The sequence below is a fragment of the Lissotriton vulgaris genome, chromosome 2_1 (genome assembly GCF_964263255.1).
Source record: "Lissotriton vulgaris chromosome 2_1, aLisVul1.2, whole genome shotgun sequence".
Taxonomy (NCBI): Eukaryota; Metazoa; Chordata; class Amphibia; order Caudata; family Salamandridae; genus Lissotriton; species Lissotriton vulgaris.
In genome coordinates, this window is record NC_141687.1 from 2,131,793,037 (window position 1) to 2,131,817,277 (window position 24,241).

Below are 24,241 nucleotides of genomic sequence, written 5' to 3' on the forward strand. Positions count from 1 at the left end.
TGTTTGCTGGTTGTATTAGATTAGTCCCCCCTTTGCTCAAGCTACTTAGTGATACTAGTAGGGCTGAATTAGTATTTACTACTGCCTCCAGGGATTCAATTTTTTGGGTCATTAACCTGGTCCGCTCTAGAACAGGCAATAAGAGGTTTTTCATCAAAGCCTCGATTTTAACCAACAATGATTCATCGCTATTTTGACAGGTTGGGCAAGGGTCAGAGGATCCAAGCGAGGTAAGGGAGGGGCAAGGGATATTAGGAAAAGTACTGGGACAATGTTTGTTATCGTCAAGTTCACCCATAGCTAATGATGTGAGATTGCCATGGCAATTGTCTGTAGTTTCTTTTACTTTTAATTTGGGCATTTTTCGTTCTCTCCCCTCTAAGTTATTCGTGTCATGCTTTCTCTTCCTTGTTGCCGTATCAGCACCGACTGTGTTCATTTGTATCACCCTTTTGGAGACTGTTTTAGGGGGCTCGGGAGATGATTGGTGCATTTCTGCGGTATAGTCTAATTCAGAGCTAACATGAGATACAGTTTCTCTACTCGCCTTGGAATCATCTAAATTATGTTCAACATGGGCTGGTATATGTGCGGGCAGGTCAACCCCTTCACTATCTATATGTACTAGAGCCTCAATAGTTGCTGAATGAATACAATTGAAAGCTGCATGGGGTTGTGTCACAGGGCTAGGGATCGTAGCCAGCCTACCCAATGAAGAACGTCTTTCGCTAAGTAGGTCAATTGAAAGACGTTTCTCTACCATAGCGATTTCTTTTTCCAGTATACCTGTGGCACGAGAAATAAAAGCATCCAATGGCCCAGAAACCACTCCTTTAGGAGTCTGAACTTGGACAATGCGTGTTTTACCTGAACGTAATGGCATATTTTCTATGAGAAACAATTATGGGAGATAGCAACTAAACACGCTAATTTACACAAATAATCTACGCTGATATCATAAACCTATCAGGGAATAGAAAGTTTCTTGTATCCAAACAATTAGGAAGTATCAGTTTTTAGTAAAAGACAACAACAGCGGTTAATTATCCCGCCTACCTTGGATATGGGGAGAAAACCAATAAAGGGGTACGGGCCGGGGCCGTCCTCGAACGGCCTCAAACGGCCCGCTCTTAGCCCGGGCTGCGTCCCGCGCTGCGGGAGATTTAGCCCTAGATATAGGAAGTGTTAGAGGGCGGGGCGGGCCGGCAGGGAGAGCAGACCGGAAGTTGACCACGGTCTATCAGGGACTCCTGGGAATTGGAGTCCCTGTCAAGCTCGCAGCCCTGCAGCCCTCCGCCGACGCCGAAAAAGTCTTTCCCCGGTCTCCCGCAATGGTCCTCCTCGCGTTGGTGTGGCGCAGCGGCACCCGCGGAGCGGGTGCTGCAAGGTGTGGGGAGAAATCAGCAGAGACCACACAAAGTTCAGGCAGGTAGGCGCGACCCAATGCGCTTTAGCAGGATTAAAACAGTGTATACTCTCTTTGCCTCACTCTTCCTTAGCACCGTTCCCACCATTGATGCTCAATTTCTTATTTGTATTGTTATGATGCACCCTCGGTGAGGGGATGTTCTATTGTACCCCTTGTTCTAGCTCCTGATGGCTGCCATTATATGCAGCTTGGCCACCCTGTCCTAGTGACAGGTGTACGCGTGGCAGAGCCATGCCTCCTTGGGAGGATTCCCTACTTTGCCCACGACTGTTCCCGTCCCAGTTGGGGTGTCGGCCCCGGGTCGTGGGATGGGTAGCTCAACCTAATTGGGGGTTGGTGTAGGTGGGCGGGTTGAGGGGATTATGGTATGGGATGCTGCCTCCTCGTAGAGGCCTGTTTTATTGTTGATTTGTTTTCTTCTTTGGTATTGGTCACATAAGGCGAACAATTGCAGTTCATATATCCCAGCACTCTCTGTTTTTAACACTCTGGCACGCTTGGCATGCATCATTTCATATCCCTGTCTCACCTCCAAAGGCTGACACTAGAGTCTGGACCTGGAACATTAGCGGTCTAAATGAGCACTGTAAAGCACACCTTATGCAGGCACACCTCATATGCTACCAGGTTGACATCTGTTTCCTCCAGGAAACCCACCTTCTCTCTGCTACCTCCTCCATGTCGAGACACTGGGATGAGACCCACTTGTCCTTCTATTCTAACTATTCCTGATGCTTCTCCATCCTGCTTCATAGGGGGCTCCCCTGGCACACCACTCAATCATTTATCGACTCCGAGGGCCGCTATGCTATTTAAAAGGAACACTCCTCATACAACCCTTACTACTTCCTGCAATATATGGTCCTAATGTTGAGACCCCTGAATTTTTCAATAATGTTTGGCAACTTATTTCTTCCCTGGGTCCTTGCCCCCTCCTTTGTGGGGGGAATTCAATATACCTCCTTCCCAGACAGTTGACCGCTCAGGTTTGCATGCGCTGCACCCCCAGTAAACCACCCTGCTCAATGCGATCATCTCTGACCACTCCTTGATTGACATGTGGAGACACACCAATTCGTATCGGCGTGAAGGCACTTGCATGTCTGGTTTACGGGGTGCTGGTCCCATCTGGACCTTTGGCTCACCACTTGTGTAGCCGCCTCCTGGGTTACATCCGCAGATCAAATGCCCGCACCCTTTCGTAACATGCTCCTGTGCAGCTACGCCTACGGCTCCCACTCTCCACGCGCCGCATGTTTGCTTGGAGGCTGCCACCGCACGCTCTCCGGGATGCAGTCTTTCAGGAGGAGATCCCCCTTTCTTTTTGCCATCGCTATGGAATCTGTCACTGCGCTGCTCTGACAACACCACCCTCAGCGTGGCCTTGGCATTGCGGCCCGGGCCCTGGTTGTATCCATGTATCCAGATGATGTCACGCTTTACATCTGCATTCCACAAGATAATCTCTTTCCTATGACAAGGGAGGTTGTGTACTTTGGGGGTCTCTCCAGCATCCAGGTCAACTGGAGTAAGTCTATTTTATTTCCCCTTACCGACGCCACTAAACCCTTCACCCCAGACAACCCTTTTGTCTGGACATCTTGCCCCACCAGATACCTCAGTGTCTGGCTTAGTCATGACATTGACGAACTCTGGCGCTTTAATTTTGGACGCGCTATGGATTGGTTGGAGTCCAAGCTACCAGTTTGGCAAAAACTTCCTATGTCGCTGGCGGGACGCATTGCAATAGCAAAAATGGTCATCCACCTGAAGTTTTTATATCTTTTTTTAAACTTCCCCCTCCCTTTCACCTCGCACTTTTTACATAAACTGTTTCACAAATCACAGCGCTGGTATGGGCTGGTTGTTAACCCAGAATAGCTTTCAACATTCTCACACTTCCTGTGTCCCTCGGGGGCACGGGTGCTCCTAACTTTCGCTCTGCACCCAAGCCAGCTTTCTTCAATTCTGGCTCCACCTTACCCCCTTCCAATCCCACATTGTAGTTGAAGCTGATCTTGCTGCTTCAATCTTGAGGGTCCCTGGGGTCCAACTAGTCCACCAGGTACCTCCAGTAAGTGCCACAGAGCTGCGTTGCAGAGAGGTGTAAAAAGGGGCGTGGTCTGGATCACCTCTCTGCAACGCAGGGCAATGGCAATTACTGGAGGTACCTAGTGGGCTAGTTGACCCCAGGGACCCTCAAGATTGAAGAGTAATTAATTCCCCAACCTAAAAAGCACCACAGGGCCTGTTTGCACACATGTTGACTCAGGCCCCACCCCCTCCCGTCACCACTGGGAAAATGTGCCTGTGGCGCGTTGTAAGTTGGGTGATTGAGTCCCCTTGAATCCTGAGGGTCCCTGGGGTCCTACTCACCCACTAGGTACCTCCAATAAGTGCCACAGAGCTGCATTGCAGAGGGGTAAAAAAGGGGCATGGCCTGGACCACCTCTCTGCAACGCAGGCCTGTGGTGCTTACTGGAGGCACCTGGTGGGCTAGTTGGCCCCCGGGGGCACTCTGCATTGAAGGGGAATTAATTCCCTAACTTAAAACGTGCCACAGGGTGTGTATGCACATATGTCACTGCAGGCCCTGCCTCCTTCCTTCACCACTGTGCAAACGCACCTCGTGGTCCGTTTTAAGTTCTGGGATTAAGTCCCCTTGAATCCTGAGGGTCCCTGTGGCCCAACTAGCTCACCAGGTTCCTCCAGTAAGCGCCACAGAGTTGCGTTGCAGAGAAGTGTAAAAAGGAGCGTGGCCTGGACCACCTCTCCGCAACGCAGCCCTGTGGCGATTACTGGAGGTACCTGGTGGGCTAGTTGACCCTCAGGGGTCCCCAGTATTGAAGGGGAATTGATTCCCCCATTTAAAACATGCCACAGGGTGCGTTTGCAGAGTGTTGCTGGGAGGGGGCGGGCCCCCTGCACAATCGCGGTCTATTTAAAAAAAATATTTTTTTAGAATGGCGTCCCTTCTTTTTCCTTTCTTAGGGCCCTGGGGAACCAATCCCCAGGGCCTCACCCCTTTTTAAAAATATATATATATATATGAACGGAAAAGGGGCCGCGTGGGCCAATTCCGGCCCGGGGACTCCATCCCCCGGGGCATGGCCACATATTTTTTGCTTTTTTATGAAGGGGGGTGCGTGGACCCTTCCTGAGGCCTCTATTGGCCCCGGGGATCCCATGCTCCGGGGACGGCCTTTGTTTATTTATTTATGTTTTTAGGGGAGGGGCCCCCCTCCTGGGTCACTTCTAGTCCTGAGAACCTCATCCCCGGGGAAAGGCCCTATCCGTTGGCGACCGTGGGGGGAGCCCCAATGCCCCCACGGTCTTGCCGGCTCCCCATATCCTGCAGGAGCCGGCATTGCTTTTCCACATGGGGAACTGCTGACATGCAGCTCCCCTTGTGGAGAAGCAATTCTGCTTCGTTTCATTGAAGCAAGAGCAGGTTTCCCTTCTCACGTTTCAATGAAGCAAAGCAGTTTGCAATGACAGGGCAGGAGTCACGCGGCTCCCGCCCTGTCATTGCAAACAGCAGTGTCCCTGGGGTGGGACACCCCTGGACACTGCACGAGCCTGCCCTGGGGTGTGGCGGTGCCCAGGGCTATCAAGGCTTAGGTGGGAGGGGGGCTGCGTGGAATGTATAGTTAGATAGATAGATAGATAGATAGATAGATAGATAGATAGATAGATAGATTTGCACTACACCTAATATTGGCTGAAATCCAATTGCCTTGCAATGTCTCGAAAATCAAAATCGGTAATACACCTACGTCCTTCCTCTTTTTCATCTGGCCAGAAACAACAGTTTACTCTGCTTTGCCCTTCCACAAGGGTGCAATAGCAGAGAGTTATCTTAGATGAAATTGATTATTTTACTACAGGCAATATGAAAAGTCCCAATGTCATCAATGTCATCACAAGTAAGCATCCTTAAACAGCGACCAGAAGCGACCTCTATGGAACATTGATACATACATAAATACAGGTACTATGCTCTGAAAATCGACTGTTATGTACTTCAATGTAAAAGCCTAAAGCTGTACATATAAAAAAAAGAATAGCTGGCAAATTCAACAAATGCTATTGTGGTGTTGATCATAGTGATGGTAGTAGTGGGAGTTGTTTTCAAAGATGTTTGAAACAATGGTGGTAGTGATGGTGTAGCTCAGGTAGTGGTAGCTGTAGCTGTATTGAGGTCCTAACAAAAACATTTGTAAAAACCAATTGCAAAAAATATATATATATAAATATATATTCACTGAAAAAAACCATAGGTTATAGACCATATAGTTACTCATATAGCTACTGATCAACACATGCAGCAGTTTACAGAACAACAGACATAATGATGCACAAATTAAGACAGTTTAGTCACTAACCCATGCACTCAGTGAGACACATTTAATCACTCACTCATACAGTCAGTCACGCACCTACTAAATCCTTCATCCAGACACTTCTACATCTACTCATTCTTCAATATGTAAAACATATTTAAACTTTACAGAAACACACAGTCACTGGATGATGTAATCAGTGATGTCATCAGTGATGTCATTTGAGATGTCATCAGTGATGTCATCAGTGATGTCACTGACCATGTCATGAATGATGTAATATGTGACATCATCAGCAGTGGATTGCGGGTGCGCGATATATAGTTAGTGTAACTAACTATATATGGAATTTCAATGGTTTTGTGTGAGTAAAATAAGGTTTTGTAAATGCTAATCCCTAACTATATATGGTCTATAACCTATGGTTTTTTTAGTGAATTTTCAAGGTTTTGTAAATGCTAATCCCTAACTATATATGGTCTATAACCTATGGTTTTTTCAGTGAATTTCAATGGTTTTTTAATAGCAAATATCAAAAACTGTAAAATGTATCCTTATTCTAATTCAAAAATATATTTTATATTTTATTTTTTAAGCAAAGGACCCAGATGCATTTACAGTTTATCACTAACAATGTTCCAGGCTAATGTATTTTCACGGGAAATTAACAACTGTCCTGCAAGTAAAATATTCCTATTTCGTGAAAAAGGGCGTTTCTTCGTCCCATGAGGGAGCCGTTGAGCAAAAGAGGCTCGGCCTGCTGTCTTAGTCGCTGATAGGCCTGAATATCGGATTCTTATCAATCACTTTATGTTGCAGGAGTGGAAAACACAACAGCCCTTGACCATTTATCTTTACAGTATTCCTGCGTATTATACCTTTTAACCGTCATGTAATCGGGCTGCTTTATATCACTTGCCTTTTACTGATTCGAAAACAGTGGCTATTATTCAAAACTTTACCAATCTAGGTACTACTACCATGTTTTGTTTTAAAAACCTTTATTGTGAAAATGTCAGTATACAAATACGGGCCTATAACCACGTGGGCCGGCCACGGAGCAAACTGGAATCGTATATGATGAGGGACATTTACACTGTAGAAGAACGTAATGGGCGGGCCATTAGGTTGCAAGAACTAAGGTGTCTAACAGTTGCGGAATCGGTAGACGTAAATTTTATAATTAAAGTACGACAGGGCCAGTTACAATAAAATTATCTAGATATACATGTGCGGGCAAGTACCATGGGTGACGTTAATTCGAACTTTCAATAGTACAGTAATCAATAACACATCAGAACTTAATATCAATAGGGATGTCCAAATGTTCAATCAGTACTCGTCCCCGCCCGCCATGTGCTTCAAAACTGCATACGTATCTCGTGATATCAAGGCTGGGCAACCAGTACACAACAAGGAGTTGCGAGTCCCATTTATACCGGCGCCATTTTGGGCGAGGCCGGGCAGGTCCAGGATATAGTCAAAATGTCTCCACCAACCAGCGGTCGGACCAGAACACCTTTCGGCAGTCAAAAAAGGTTCCGTTAAATGACAACAGAAGAGATAGGCAACAAGAACCATCAGTCAAAAGAGGCGAAGGCAAGTTCTTCCCTACCGGGTCACGTTGGGGCTCCACCGGAACTGATAGAATTGGTAGTCTACAGTGTTTCTGGATGTTTCAGACTGAAGCTGGCGTCAGCATGAGAGCACCACCATCTCGTGGCTCCGTCGTGGCCATTCCGCAAACAATCATGGCAGCCGCTCCCCACCGGAAGCCTGCGGGAGTCGGAAGCCCCGGTGACTTTTGTAGAATCTTCAAGGCTGAGGGGACGCTTTCGGGAATGGGGCCCATGCCGTAGCAGACAAGCGTCCGAGCTCCAAGGTGTCCCAGGGCCATTTTAGTGGACCAGGCCCAAATCCGAAGAGCCGGCCGCCATTTTGAGAGTCCTGTGGCAGCCGCCTATCGCTGCACCGCAAGAGTGGGCGCAATTCAGCTGGATGGTGGGCGAGACGCTGTAGCCGCAAGAGCGGGCGCAACTCAGCTGGATGGCGGGTGAGGCACTGTGCCACAAGAGCGGGCGCAACTTAGCTGGATGGCGGGTGAGGCACTGTGCCGCAAGAGCGGGCGCAATTCAGCTGGATGGTGGGCGAGACGCTGTAGCCGCAAGAGCGGGCGCAACTCAGCTGGATGGCGGGTAAGGCACTGTGCCGCAAAAGCGGGCGCAACTCAGCTAGATGGCGGGTGAGGCACTGTGCCGCAAGAGCGGGCGCAACTCAGCTGGATGGTGAGTGAAACGCAAAGGGGCACCCCACTGCAGCTGAGGAGCCTCCACCTGGAGAGGCGGGGGAGGCCCGTTCGCGCCGCCTCCCCCCCCCCGGGGCGCCCCACGCCGTCTTTCGGCACAGCATTGTAAGATGGCCAGACCAGTGCAGAAACTTGCTGGACACCACCTCGGTGCCGTCCGGATCTCGGCGCGTTGTGCTGCCCCCCTCGCCGTCTTTCGGCGCAGCATTGTAGGATGGCCAGACCAGTGCAGAAACTTGCTGGACACCAACACAGTGCCATCCGGATCTCAGCGCGTTGTGCTGCATTCGGCCTATTCGCACAACGGTCCGCTACTGACGCCGCCTCACAGGCCGACGGATTTGTGACGCGTCACGTAAGCGCGACGTATCACGTTACCGCGTAATGCGTCTTATGACGCGCCGCGTTAGCGCACCGGGAAGCGATCCGGAGGCGCGGCGCGGAGCGCGTAACGTAAGCATAACAGGTCATGTGACTTGTTTATAAAACTTTTCATTGGTTCGTTTTACTTTTGGTTTCCTAATGATGGAAGGCTTGGTCATATGACCTAAAAATAACACTTTTCATTGGTTTAGAACATTTTTTTTTCAAAAATGATGAAAGCCCCACCTTTTTTTTTCTCACTCTGACTTGTAAAGCAAAGGACCCAGATGCATTTACAGTTTATCACTAACAATGTTCCAGGCTAATGTATTTTCCCGGGAAATTTACAACTGTCCTGCAAGTAAAATATTCCTATTTCGAGAAAAAGGGCGTTTCTTCGTCCCATGAGGGAGCCGTTGAGCAAAAGAGGCTCGGCCTGCTGTCTTAGTCGCTGATAGCCGCAAGAGCGGGCGCAACTCAACTGGATGGCGGGTGAGGCACTGTGCTGCAAGAGTGGGCGCAACTCAGCTGGATGGCAGATAAGGCACTGTGCCGCAAGAGCGGGCGCAACTCATTTGGATGCCAAGGGGCGCCCCACTGCAGCTGAGAAGCCTCCACCTGGGGAGGAGGGGGAGGCCCGTTTGCGCCGCCTCCCCCCCGGGGCGCCCCATGCCAACTTTCGGCGCAGCATTGTAGGATGGCCAGACCAGTGCGCCAACTTGCTGGACACCACCTCGGTGCCATCCGGATCTCGGCGCGTTGTGCTGCCTTCGGCCTATTCGCACAACAGTCCGCTACTGACGCCGCCTCACAGGCCTACAGATTTTGTAGGCTTTTTGTAGCCAAAAGCCGACTAAAAGACAGCCCAAAGTAGCCCATTGTTGCTACTCCGGGGAGGGAGGGGCAGGGACAGTGTCAAGCGGACGGTGAATGCTTTGAGATGGATGTTGCAGCAGGCTGCCATGTAAATAGTTGTTTAAAATGTTTTTTTTAACGTGTTTACTTTGTTGGAGCGTTGTATATATTTATAAGTTATTAAAGTGTTATAATCCTACTACTTTGTTGGAGTGCTATATATTTGTAATGTGGCAACAAGCACAAAGATGTTAATGTATAACCAGAAAAAGGCATAGTCCAATTGTGCGTGATCTAGTCCAATCTGGTGGCGCCGATAGTGGGTATCAGCAGACTTTCATTTGTATTGGGTTTGTCGGTTATTGGGCGGGGTGGGTGGTAGGGCAGGCATGCTTAGGCAGCGAGGGCGGCGGAGCCGAACTACCTCGTGGCCATCCCGACCGCGAGCTTGGCTCCTCCCCCTGGTTTCATACTTTTGCTGAGGGCTATTTCCTGGTGTTTCTTGTTTTAGCAGGGTCAGAAAGGATCCTATCAGTGGCCTACTGATTTTGTTCGATTCCTTTCGTTTTGCAATAATTTGCTAGGAAGGTACCGTGGATAATCCGTATTTTATATATATGTCCTCTTTATTAGGGGTGCCCTCCAGTGGGGACGGACGAGCTACCTCTAATAAATGGTCCGGGTAGAACCAATTACCAATCAGTGGGGAGAAGATAGGCATTACAGATTACAAAACGGGGGACAAGGGTCCGCACTACCCATCTTACAGTGAGAATCACCATTGCTCCCCCCCCGACTGACACCCTCCTTTGCCTCAGCTTGGATCATCATTTGCTAAAGTGTTCGAAGACCCCACCGTGAGTATAACAACCACCGGGGCCTTACTGCACACCCTGAGAAAAACTACGCAGCAAGACAATCTCTACCTTCTCCCTTTTCCATGTTCCAACGCTTTGAAATAAACAATATATTTACTCGCAGTGACAAAATGGCGGTCAACACTTCCTGATTTCCTTCGAATCGAATGTTAACAGATGTCACGCAGCAAAAAAAAATTCCGATCACGCGCAGCCGCTGGAAGACATGTATCAACATATATGAGCCTCCTCAGCCACCCTCAGAAAACCTAGGGGGTCAGGATACGTCTCCCGTGCCCCCTTATACCCATTTCTCACATTTTTTTTCATCCATCTTATGATTTAATTAAAACGAAACACAAAATGGCGAACTCCCGTTACGCTACCGGTGAGCGACCCGGTTCACGTACCGGGAAGCGCTTCTACCGCGAAAAATCGTTTGTTTTTTTTGCCCCACGGGACACTTTAATAACACCAACATCATTCCTAGGGGGTCAAGAGGGGTCTACCTTGCCCCCTTTCATTAAATTCCCCCTTCGTTTTTCTCCTCCTCTTGTCTCTCGAACCTACCGAGAGACAAGATGGCGGCCGCTCCGGACTGTTTAGAATGTTGACAGACACCGGAGAGCCAATCAGCTTCGCTTCGCGAAGTTCCGTTACGCGTCAAGTACGCGAACCGGAGCGCTACCCTGAGCGCTGTCACAGATATATATATTTTTTTGAACGTTAATTTATCAAAATCCACTGGAGCACATATATTGAGACCTAGCAAAGGCACATTGGGCTAACAGTCCCTACAATTTTGCCAAGTTTCGTGCAAATCCATTCAGCTGTTCGAGCTAAAAGTGAGGCCAACCGCCCTATGGAAATTAACATGGGAAAAACGCGTTTTGGGACCCCCCTTTTTTCTCGGCCGCCCCTTGACGAACACCCCCCAAATGTTCGGGGGCTGCTCAGAAACAAAATGTGCCATTTTCCTGAAAATTTCAGCCAATTCCGTCCACAAACGCCAAAGTTATTAGACATAGAATTTTCAAAAATCCCATAGAGAAAAAATCCTAACTATATATACCTACTGGCGACCGCCAGTAGGTAATATATAGATATATATTTATTTTAAAAAAATTGCTTTCTGTATAAGTTACATTAAGGCGATATAGAATTAAAAGTGTGATGATAGAGTGCATTTTTCAGATGTAAAATAGCCGCTCATACATTGCAATGCAAGCTGGCCATAGAAGGCAGGATGATATATTAATGAATCAATTGCATGATGTTAGAGAGTAATATTTCTCAACCTGAAGCCACAACCCACTCTAAGCATATTTTAAAAATGTTTTTTCATTTGTATTGCGTAGTGTCAGGAGAGACCCAAAAAACAAAATCTAACTAGTGAATGGGAAAATTAACCGGGGATAGGGATAAGCCTTGTCAAACTTGGCAGCCCCAAATAACAAGTGAGTGAATGAAAGTGGAAATAGATGAGTTTTTACCATTTGCTTAGTGTTTTGTGTAGTCTATTCTGAGGATGTTTTATTGTTTGCAACAGTAAACTGGAAATCGGAGAGAGTGCTGAATGCTGTGCTTTATTTGTAATTGAAAAATTGCTGGTGCCCAAAGCTTTGCTCATGAGCCCGCGGCCAGTGCAATTTAATGTTGGCATGGCCAGTACCAAGGCAGCGTATTCTTGAATCCACCTCATGCCTCTTTAATCCACCTTTAGACACTCTCTGTCCCTTTATATCACTCTTTATGGCCCCTGCTTTCTCCCTTTAAGGCAAGTTTTCCATCTTTCTATTCCTTCTTATTTCTGCTTTGTTTTTCCCTCTCTTGCTCTAAGAAAATGCCTGATGCCGAAAAATAAGTCTGGTGCCAAAAAGAAGGTGATGATGAGCCACAATGGCTTAAATTAAGCACTGGCCAAATAGAAAGATTTAAAACTCATTGAGTCTGCATGGAGCACTTGAGTACGACAGGAAGGGTTCTGCTTCTGAATGCTTACAGTCATTCAGGGAAAGTGTAAGATTGAAATGAAAGGCAAATGACAGCTGTGAATTACCTCATAAAGGATGTGAATTGGTTGGAGGTTGACCTGACTGGTCCTACTTCCCCGTACTTCCCGAATGGCTGGCGATTACAAATGTTTAGAGTCACATGATGGCAAGAATATAGTTCCAAACAGGGGATCCTTTTAAAACTCCCTCCTTTTTTTTAAGCGAACAAAATCTCCAAGTGAAATTTCTTGTTTACTTATAGATCCTTGTTTCTTTTCCATTTTTTTCCATATCTTCTTTGTATGCGTTGACTCTACGACGAACTAAGTTATAATCAACATTAGAAAAATGGCTGCTATCATTAAGATTCTTTTTTGACCACCATGGATCAGTTTAGTACTTGGCTTGCGACCTCTTAAAAGCTCAAATGGACTAACTAGAGTAACAGAATTAGGTGAAGTTCTATATGACAGCAACATGGACTGTAATACATTACGCCAATTCAAACCACCCCTTACAGAAAGTTGAATAGCTTCCTTTACCACCCGGTTAAATCGCTCGACCTGACCATTTGCCTCTGGGTGGAAAACAGCAATTTCTGCATGCACAATCCCACATTTCTTAAAAAACATTCAATTTCTTTTCTAATAAATTGTGGTCCATTATCAGTAACTACCTGTTCTGGAATCCCTTCTCTGCAAAATGCAAAAGTCTATTACATACTTGGAAGTGACATCTTTTACCATTTTAACTTGAGGCCATTTTGAAAAATAGTCGATTAAAACAACCCCAAATTTCTCTTGTTCAGATAGAACACCAAAAGGTCCAATAATGTCTTTTTTTTTTATTACATGCCGTAGGTAGAAAAAAGACATTGGTACATTAATTTCTTCATAATTAGACATACATTAGACAAAAATTTACAATATCCAAGAGACAACCCTAGACAATAAAATGCCACAGCGATAATACAAAAACTGCAATAATGCACAACTGGTCATATCGATATAAAAATATTAGTTGAAAGACAACTAATATTATGCTTCAAAATTTAAACCTATCGATATAATACAATAATAATATACAAAAATATTATTACCGTACTTAAAATATTAGTTCCAAAACATATTAGATTACCCAATATATAAACAACTGGTAATAAGCAGCATCAAGATTATTATTATTATGCCGTTCATAAAGTGCTAATGCAAAAGTGAAAAGACCGACGCTTGAAAGTGCTATTTTTATTACGTGCAAAATTTGGCCTATATAAAGTGACTAATGCAATAAAGTGCCGATGTATAGTAACACAAATAGTAATACATTTCGTGAAGTGCAAATATAATAACGTACACATTTTTTTTCTTTTTTTTTTACTAATATATATGATAAAAGTGCTTGGCAATTTGATATAGCACGGCAGATGGATACTTGTATTTCCGCAAATGTAAATGTAATACCATCTTACAAACTAAAATATAACAATCACCTTCCATTTAACAGTTCAAGCTTGTTAAAATGTTTCCAATTCCTTTCAAATCTTTTAATCGCATGTACCTGCATAGGCTCTCTCAAAATTATATGTTCTTCTCATTTTATTAACCCACTTAACATGACATGAACTCACCGTAGATTTCCAATTTTGCAAAATCAGGGACCGTGCCACGGCAGTGGAAATAAAAATAAACACTTCTTCTGATTCATTGAACCTATTCCTGTCTTTACTGATGCCAAAAAGGGCCACTCCTGGAAGAAGAATTTTCCCAGTTGCTATCTCCAAATCTGCGAAAATCTCCTTCCAGAAGGCTTCTAACTTTGGACATGAGAAAAAAATATGATACCAACCACCCTATCCCCTGGTTTTGCATCTAAAACATTTATTCTCACATTCAGGGAACATTCTCTCTAGGGCCTCCGGGGTATAATATGCAAGCAGGCGAGAAAGAAAGGACATTCTCTTATAGTTAGCTGCTCGAAGTGCTCTGTTTCCTAAATAACATATTGTCTCCCAGTCTTTATCTGACAATACACACTGTAACGTGAGACTTATTTTCTCCAAGTGGTTAATTATTATAGTAGATGATCCAGAAGGGGGTAACTTTTTATACCAGAATCCAATACCCTTATGTTTCTCCCCATATAACGCCGTTAACAAAGCATTGGGTGTTGTATCTAGACTTCCTACTTCTTTTCTTATAAAATAGATCAATTGCAAATATTGAAAAAACATGAGCCGCCTCGGATGCGTTCTATCTCTAACCATTTGCCAGCTAATTATCGTATTTTGAGTGAGAAGATGCCTTATTTCACAGAATCCGGCCGATTCCCATTCTGTCATATGACTTGAAGAAATCCTAAGACCCATTTTAGCACATTCTGACAGCTTCAAATAAATAGATCCATCTGAACCATGTTTTTCAAATAGCAGCCGTAATCTTGATGAATACCCCATCAGTGTCTTATATTGTGTTCTCTTTGGAAGCTTTGCAGTTTTTAAGAAGATAAAAATTTGAGAGCCTCAAGCATTCTATTTAAAAAAAAGTTGTCTCTTGTCTGTCTAGCCTTTAATAATCCTGCCATTATATCGAAAAAAGCTGCTTCGTAATATGTATTAAAATGGGGAAGAGCAAGCCCGCCTTGGTTAACAGGAAGTTGTATTACCACAAGTTTGACTCTATTGGCCTTTTTGTTCCAAATAAATCTTCTCATCATGGATTCTAGTTCGTTAAAAAAGGCCATATTGACTTTGATTGGAATATTACTAAACAAAAATAAAAGCAGAGGTAATATGTTCATCTTTATCAATGCCACTCTGCCAATCAATGATAGGGGCAGTATATCCCATTGTTCTAAAAGGCTCTTGATTTTATTCTTTGTTTTTATGTAATTCAGTTGAAAAAGTTCTTGATAGTCTCTGGTCACATAAATCCCTAAATATCTTATTGGGTCCCTTTTTTCTGCTTGAAACTGAAGATCTGGCGGAAGGAAATCTAAATTTGAGTTTAAAATAAGAACTTCTGTTTTTTTCTCGTTGATTTTATAGCCCCCTATCTTCTCATATTCCTGAAGCTCTTTCATAAGATGTAAGATATTTTCTTTATCAGGATCCATATAAAGGATGATGTCGTCGGCAAATAATTTTAACTTTGACATTCCAGCAATTGGGGAAGATATTGCATCATTATTTCTTATTTTTATTACCAGGGGTTCGATAAAAAAGGTGAAAAGCAGGGGTGATAAGGGGCAACCTTGCCTAGTGCCCCGTTTTATTTTAATCTTCCCTGCTTGCTTGGCATTTATTATCACCTGGGCTGATGCCCCTTCATAAATATTTTGTAGCATGCTAATAATAGGATCAGGGAATCCAAAATAACCCAAGGAAAAAAATAAATAATAATAATGTCAAGACCAAGTTTTCGCCATGAACTAGATGGATATTCCACTGGACAAGGTTCAGAACGTAAGGCTACAACAGATTTATCACTTTTGGCACACTTTGTACAAAATCGTACAAAATGATCCACACTTACATCAAATCCTGGCCACCAAAAGTATTCTCTTATGCGTCTCCTTGTGAAAGAAATGCCTAAATGGCCTTCGTGTGCAATTCCAATGATGATATTCCTCAATGAATGAGGAGGAATACATTTATCTCCCCCCATAAGTAATCCATTTTCAACTGATAACTCATCTTGAACTTTTATGTAACTCATCATGTCGCCAGCCACTTTTCTTTGCTCAGGCCACCCTTGCAAAATAAAATTATTAACATTTGTTAATTCTACGTCTTTCTCCATTTCTTGTGACCAAGATTCTTCACTTAAATTCATTTGCTCACCATATAATAAGTTTACGTCATAAGAGGTAAAAGCAACCTCGCATTCTTCATCCTCTATATCATCCTGAAAAGAAGAGTGCAACCTAGACATGCAATCTGTATGAGTATTCATTTTACCTTGTACATATTCAATTTGATATTATAATGACTGCAATCTTGATGCTAATCTAGCAAGACGTGCAGACTTTGTTCGTCCTCCACCTGGTTCCATCATGTAAATCAGAGGTTTATGATCTGTTTTTATAGTGAATTTTGTGCCCCACAAAAATGTTTTAAAATGTTCTGCTCCCAAACACATGCTAACAACTCTCTTTCGATAACTGAGTAATGTTTCTCAGTATCTCTTAATGCCCTTGACGCATACGCTATTATCCATTCTTTCCCATAATCTCTTTGCATGAGAACAGCACCCAATAATGTGTTGCTTGCATCAACCATAATGATACATTTTTTTTGAGGTACAAAAGGTTTCAAACATGGAGCATTCACTACAAACTTTTTTAAATTTTGAAATGCTTTTGTCATATCACAAGACCATAAACATTTTGCATTTTTCTTTAGAAGAGATCTAAATGTATCCACTTTCGATGAAAAATTGGGTATAAATTTTGCATAGAATTCAATTAGTCCTAAGAATGCTACTAATTGTTTCTTAGAAGAGGGTACAGATGCGTTAAGAATGCTTTCTACATGTTTGTGTTTGGGTTTGATTCCCATCGCACTAATGGTGTGCCCTAAGTACTCATGTTCCTCAACATTTTTCCCAAATACAAGTATATCGTCTTGAAACGCAATGGCACCAGTTAAACCTTAAAGAGTCTCTGTCACCAGTTTTTGGAAAACTGATGCCGCTCTTGCCAGACCAAAAGGCATATGTTTGTATCTAAAAAGACCTTATGGCGTGATAAACGCAGTAAGATTCGTTGATTCATCATCCAAAACTACTTGATGATACGCATTAGCCAAGTCAATACATGAGAATACCTGTGCGCCTGCTAACGTTGAAACCATCTCATGTAGGTTTGGCAACGGATGAGCATCAACCCAAATTGCATTATTGAGACTGCGAAGGTCCACACATAATCTAAGTTCGCCATTAGATTTAACTGAAATCACAATCGGAGAAACCCAAGGTGATGATTCAAAGGGTTCAATAATATGTTTTCACATAAGTCTTTAGGTAAAAATTTTTGATTATCTCTGTAGGTGAGAGGAACATTTCTCACTCTGTACCAAACTGGCACTGCGTTATCGTTCAAATTAATGACATCTTTAAACACCTGGTATTCCCCAAGTTTCCCACTAAAAACATCAGGACATTTTAACTTTAATTGATGTAACATACTGTTGTGGTCGCTTTCATTAGAATTAACAGAATCAATAGCATAAACAGGAGGGTCAGCTCTAGGATCAAGTCTAATTCGTACTTGTTCTTGGTGGGGCCATCCCAAAAGAGACTGTCCTGATTTAGCTACGTAGATTTTTCCTAAATTGAACTGTTTGCAAACATTATGTTTCCCCAAAAGAAACCAACTAAGTCAATGTTGTGCCCTGTGTAACCACCAGGTGTAATATCAGGTTTGGCTCATTCCTTTTCAGGCCAATTACTCTTGACTACATGAAGACAAATTATAGTATAACATGCACATGAGTCAACAAAAACCTTTACTTTGATATCATCCATGGTTATGTCACAGGATGCAAATTTACTTACACCTTCACTGCTCCCAATATTAATAACAGTGTTGATATAATTTTCTGATGAACATTTATAATCATCACAATCTTGAACAACATTTACTTTCTTATTAACAGTTTTGCAAAATGTACTAAAATTACATTTCCTGTTGCACTTGGAGCATATTTTATCAACAGCTGGACACATTCTGAAATTTGCAAAATTACTTTGACATCCCGCATCTAAAACAAGCCCTCTTATCATTTTTTGTATTTCTATATTTCCAATCATTTTTAGTAGGATTTTCATTCTTTTGTGTAGAGAATGCTATATGTATGCTAAATACATCTCCTTTGTCATTTCCTACTATTTCTTTTACAAATTTCTCGGAGTGTTCAATAGATCTTGCAATATCTATAGCCGCATTTAGGGACATGTCTGATGTGGTCCATAGTCTCTCTTGTACTTTTTTATTATTAGTTCTCATCAATATTTGATCTCTAAGTACTTGTTCATACGTAATATGTTCAAATCACACGGATAGCAAGTGATCTGAGAGCTGACACAAAATCCTCAATGGATTCATCTGCATGTTGTTTACAGGAGTGAAACACGAACCTTTCCATGACATTATTCTTTTTTTTTTTAAATCTTATTTTCATTTGTTCAGAAGCATAGTCATATACATTTTTATCACCAGGATTAATTAGTGCAGGTAAAGTGTTGAATTCCTTTCGACCAATTCCACCAAGACAGTGTTTCAGTAATGAAAGTTTCCTCTCAGGTTCACATTCTCCTCCTTATAAGACTTCAACATAAGCTAAAAAAACAGGTTCCCAAACTTCCCAATCCATAGGAGGTTCACCTTTGTTTGCCAAGAAAGATGGTGGAGTAGCAATTCCATTCATTTTTTTTATTTTTTTTAAAGAATTATAATAATTATGCAACTGAAATAGTTCTTTTCCAATAGACGTTTAAAAACACACGATGTGCATATGTAACTGAAATTGTTATTTTCCAATAAAGCTATAAAAACACACGATGTGCATGTCATTAAACTTTATTTGTAATAGGTTGTACTGTTCTCACTTTTCCTTTGGTTATTTAATCTTGTTAAAAAAAATTGTCGTACAATGTAATGTAACAGTGTAAATAATTATGAGTTGACCTTTGCCTGGAGCGTCTTTTCTGGTATTTCTCTACTCTAAAAGATTCAGATACAGAGAGATTGATCTGATCTAAAATGGCGATTTACAGCGTGACTTTTGTGCGATGATGTGTGAGGAAACGTATTGCATCATACGTTTATTTTCTCCACCTCGAGTGCGCTGTCAAGAATCAACTTACGTAGGATGCCGGGCATGGAATACTGCCACTGTTCAAAGAATTACAACAGCGTGCAGTTCCACCAACTCTCACCGGACATTGGTTATATTTCCAACACAATATTCAAGCCAATCGACGAACAAAAGGAAAAAACTGTCAATACATTTCTTTCTGTAAAAAAATATAATATATATATGTATGTATATATACATATGTAATATGTAAATTTATATATATGTAAATTTTTTTAAAATAAGAATTACTTCCTTCAAAAAATATTGCAAAAGATGTGTTATTCCACCTCGGATGATTAGAAGAAAATTCCTACTGTTTAAATTTCTCTCCAAAATGAAGACTTCCTCCGCTTCCGTTAAATAAATTTATATTCCAGATTCTTTAATCAGTTTTTATGATGGAATTTTTAGTGTTAGTAATCCGTTCCCAGTGTGGAAAAAGACATGGAGGCAAGAATATAGTTCCGAGGGGTTCCGTTCATAATAATAAATTCCCTTTTCTCTCTCCCTCTAACCCTCATCCCTCTTCGAAAGATGCTACCATCCGACTCGTGCACAGAACACTCTACAACAACATGCGACAGACACAAGACGTGACATGGAGTACAATGTCTCGTGTCTATCGCATGCAAAATCGCACATTATTCAACCCAACAGAACTGGTCTCTGCCAGTCACCTGTTTTCCTAACATGCTTTGTATGAGGGAGTGTGCAGACTTTCTTTTGAGGTGGAAAGAAAAGGGGACGTTTCCTGATTTTGTTTCTGGATAACAGTCTAGCAGTTCCTGCTGAGAGTTACTTCAAGACCTTCTTTGACACAGACATTTGCTTTCAGAACCTGAAGCGCTTCAAGTTCTGGTTTTCTATTGTTTCTGAGTTCTCTCAGTCTGGACGAATCTTTGTTTCTCTTTTTTTCATATGTCAAGGTGTGCTGTTTCTTCCCAAAATCTGGATGCAAGGCAGAAAACTTCTTTCCTGCACCTGTTCTGAGCTATTGACAGGGTAGGGCTACTTTGATTACAGCTCCGGTCAGACTGATAAAATGTACTTGAACTTTTTAAGAAATTAAGAACATTTCTCTTTTTGCCTCCTCAAGGCTGGGTTTTATATTTAATTTGTATTTCCTTTTCTCTAAGTAAGAGTTACTTGCATGTCTGGTAAATAAAAAATATTTTTTAAACTCTCATTTTGTTATATATCTGAACACCGACTAGAACGAAATTGTGATCTTCGGAAAGAGCACATCACCGTGGTATTCCAATTGGTGGCTGACAGAGCTAGGACTGACACCCACCCTTACTACTCACGTCAAGAACCTTAGGACTATAATCAACAGCAAACTTGACATAACCTCCCAAGTCAATACCGTCATTGCCTCATGCTTCCATACCCCGAGGTTGATGAGGAAGATTTTCAAATGTCTCCCAATCAGCACCCGGAAAACCCTGGTCAGGCATGCCATGGTCACAAGCAATCTGTATGCTGGGATCAATAAAAACTTACTAGAAGGCTGCAGACCATTCAGAACTTGGCAGCCAGAATCACACTCTACCTTCCACACTACACTCTCATCAAACCAGACCTGAAGGAAATCCACTAACACCCCATTCACAAACAAGCACAATTTAAACTGCTCACCAACACTTTCAAGGCACTACATACTACAGTAAATAAATGAACAAAAGAGGGGCCTGGAAAAATAAACTGTATAGAGAAAAGAAGAAAAACAGGAAAGAAGGTTAGCAGCAAAAAAAAAAAAAACACAAACTTCTCCAATTGGCCAAATACAGAACCAAAAGGTTAACAATATTTGAAGCCATAGAACAGACCAGTTTAGTTTTTAGTTTATTATTCATCAATATAAATATTTTATACAATAAAAAAGATTTTATCAAAGCTATATACATGGTTTTTGTGAGCTCCACAAGAATTCAGAACATATAAACAAAACCAAGGACAAGAAATATCACCACATAATATTTGTGAAAAAACAAACATACTTCCTGGATGTATACGTGAGACGAATTGCGACCGCAGGTCTTTCAAGCCCCTTTTTCAATGCATATATATTGAGACTTCTTTTAGACTTGGCCTCTTTTGGTGTGTTTCCCCTGTTTTTTTACTTTCGTACGCCAAGTTTTTACTCTGTCTTTACTGGTTTAGTGTCTCTGTGCACTTTCTCACTGCTGTTCAGTGTTAAAGTGCAAGTGCTCCTGTTGTAAATTGTTATTACGGATTGATGATTCCATGATTGGCATATTTGATTCACTGGTAAGCCCCTAATAAAGTGCACTAAGAGCGCCATGGCCTGTAAATCAAATGCTGCTAGTGGGCTAGGAGCACTGATAGTGCCACCCTCATTCGTAAGTTTAACGATGCACTGCCACATCCCTCACAGCAGTGTGGGCTAACCGACACCAGCTCCCGCTAACCAACTCTGTTGTCTGCACCGCAACCTGCCAGCACCACATTGAGCACCGACTCACCCTGCACCATAAGTCTTGGCCTCACCAACGCTGTCTGGATGATCGTCACCGAACCACTGTCTGCACCGCATCGTAAGGGCACTGCACCCTGCACCACTTCCATTTTGCAATGCAACCACAACGGTTGCCATGACTGGCTTGCAACTACATGCCAGCTGCAATGAGAAAGGTACTGTTACTGAGTCTGTCCATGCTTTGGCTAGCCCGTTCTGACGTAGTCAGCTAGACTGTTAGATTCTGTTGTCTTCAGCATTGCGGTAGTCCCGGACTCGTACAAACTGTGTTTTTGTGGTATTTCTGCAATTGTAAGGATACCTTGCAAAGTATATATTTCTAAAGTTCTGTATGTTGGATTTTTATCGTTTTGGCCTTGTTTTTGAAAAAATATTGGATATTTTTCTAAACTGGTGTTGTGTCCTTTTATAGTGTTTTCACTGTATTACCGTTGGTAATGTGCAAATACTTTACACACTGCTTCGGAGATAAGCCTGACTGCTTATGCCAAGCTACCAAGGAGGTGAGCGGGGGCTATTTTAGGAGAGTAACTCCCTTACCCTGACTAGGAAGAAGCGTCCCTACTTGAAAAAAGGTGCAAATCCATCTTAATCAAAAGAACATGGGTACCCACATATGAGTCTGGGTACCTCTCCTGGTTCGAGGCTGATATCAGCGTTCCTCAATTCTTTCTCAGATTGGCTATGAAACATCGTCTTTTCTCAGCTCCCAGTGGGAAATATAATTCTTTCGATCTTGGACGTGACCCCCAATAGACTCTACTTGGACATAAGCCTACAGTCAATATATACATAAACTAGTATTTGAAACCTGATGTGAACTCTCATTTTGATCTTAAAAAAGCACAGAAGGGATGGTACTATAGAGTACAGACAGCGTCCTGATGAAGGTTGCATTATTCTCTTCAACTGCCCCTTAACTTCCAAAACGCTTGGTGCAATTCTGTCTTTACATATTTTGCTTCATAAATGAGAGAAAATATGCCAGAAGTTCTAAAGCTGTACAACCACCATCTCAATATCATGGAATAATCATTATGATATTGTGTTGAATTTGAGTCTAATGTTTTCATATGTATGCTTTTTGTAGAGTGTGACTGTTTATTTCGAAAATGTAATAAAGTGATATTTTTTGTCCTTGGTTTTGTTTATATATGTTCTGAACTTATGTGGAGCTCACAAAACCCTTGTATGTAGCTTTGTTAAAATAAATCTTTTCTACTGTATAAAATATTTATATTGATGAATATTAAACTAAAAACTGAACTGGTCTGAACTATGGCTCCCAAATATTGTTAAACTTTTGGTACTGTATTTATCCAATTGGAGAAGTTTGTGTTTTGTTTTTGCTGCTAACTACATACTATATGTGACAGAATACTACAAATGGCAGACTATAAAGATAAGATCCTGGTCAGAATGAATTACTCATGCCTGATGTCAAAGTGTGCAAGTATGCTCAACATCATCCTGTGCCCACCAACTGCATATCAGCATTTGCTCTCTATTGTACATCATCCTGTATACTTTCAGCTTGCCACCCACTGTTCCTTATCCTCTTGTGCCTCCTGCTACACCCCACATAGTTCTACATACAGTGCTTCAGCATGTGCCACCAATATAAATATGTACCTAGGTATCTGTATTACTCCCATAATACCCCAGGATCCCCAGTACTTATGGACAAGATGCACATCACCCTGTGTTCCTGTGCTTCATAGTGCCATAAGCGTAACCACTTCCGCGCGGATGACAAAGCCAGCTCGTCATAGGCGTTACCTGCGCTACGCGCATGACGAGCTGGCTTTGTCACGTAACCCGCGATTTTTGAAAATCCAGCGCACAGCGGGAAAACGCGGTAGCGCGGAAGCGGTTAATCACTGCAAATTACTCAGTGCTGCACTAATGCCCAGTAGCTTATGCACCGCTGCACATCAACCTGTGCTCCTTTGCTGCACAACACCATATATCGCACCCCCTGCATATCACTGTGTACTGATCTAATGCACATAACCTTTGTTCCCCTAACTGAATGAATTTGTGCTGTTGGTCTGCATGTTTTGATTCTGTGCATTACTTCCTGTATCTGCGCATTGGTCCATGTAGGTCTTGTCGTGTGTGTTCATAGGTGCCTTGAGGTATATTGGATTGTGTCCATATGTGAAGCTCTCTGTGCCACATAAGTGCCATACAAAAGTTGAAACATGTTGCTTCCTCCTGCTTGTATTGTCATGCAGCTGACACAGAAAACCCAAGTATTAGTTCAATGGGCTGCATTAAATGAGGACAGCCTCAGTCCATACAGATGGTCTTTACCCATTTGGAAGGTATTTTATATGTTATATGGAAAAAACGGAAAAGGATTTGAATGATTAAAGCTAGAACAAGATTAACACATTTTTATTAATCGCTTTCGGTCACAAGGTCTTTCATGCATGCAAAAAAGGGATTTTAACTTTCATGTGACTAATGGAGTGTAAAATGTCTCTGAATAGAGGATCAGACAAGACGCATAACTACTTAGGGGCGTAATATGACTAAAGACACACTAAGGATAGAGTAATTACTCTGGACTGACATGAGGTTTGATGGACAACCCTTTCATTCCTCCATGCATAGGACCAGACAGATGATGATAAGCCTGTGCCACTGGAATAAACATCCATTGTCGCTATCTCTGTAGCTTATGTGAGGTGTCTCCTTAATGAACCAGGCAGTGGATGGTCTAATAAAACCTTG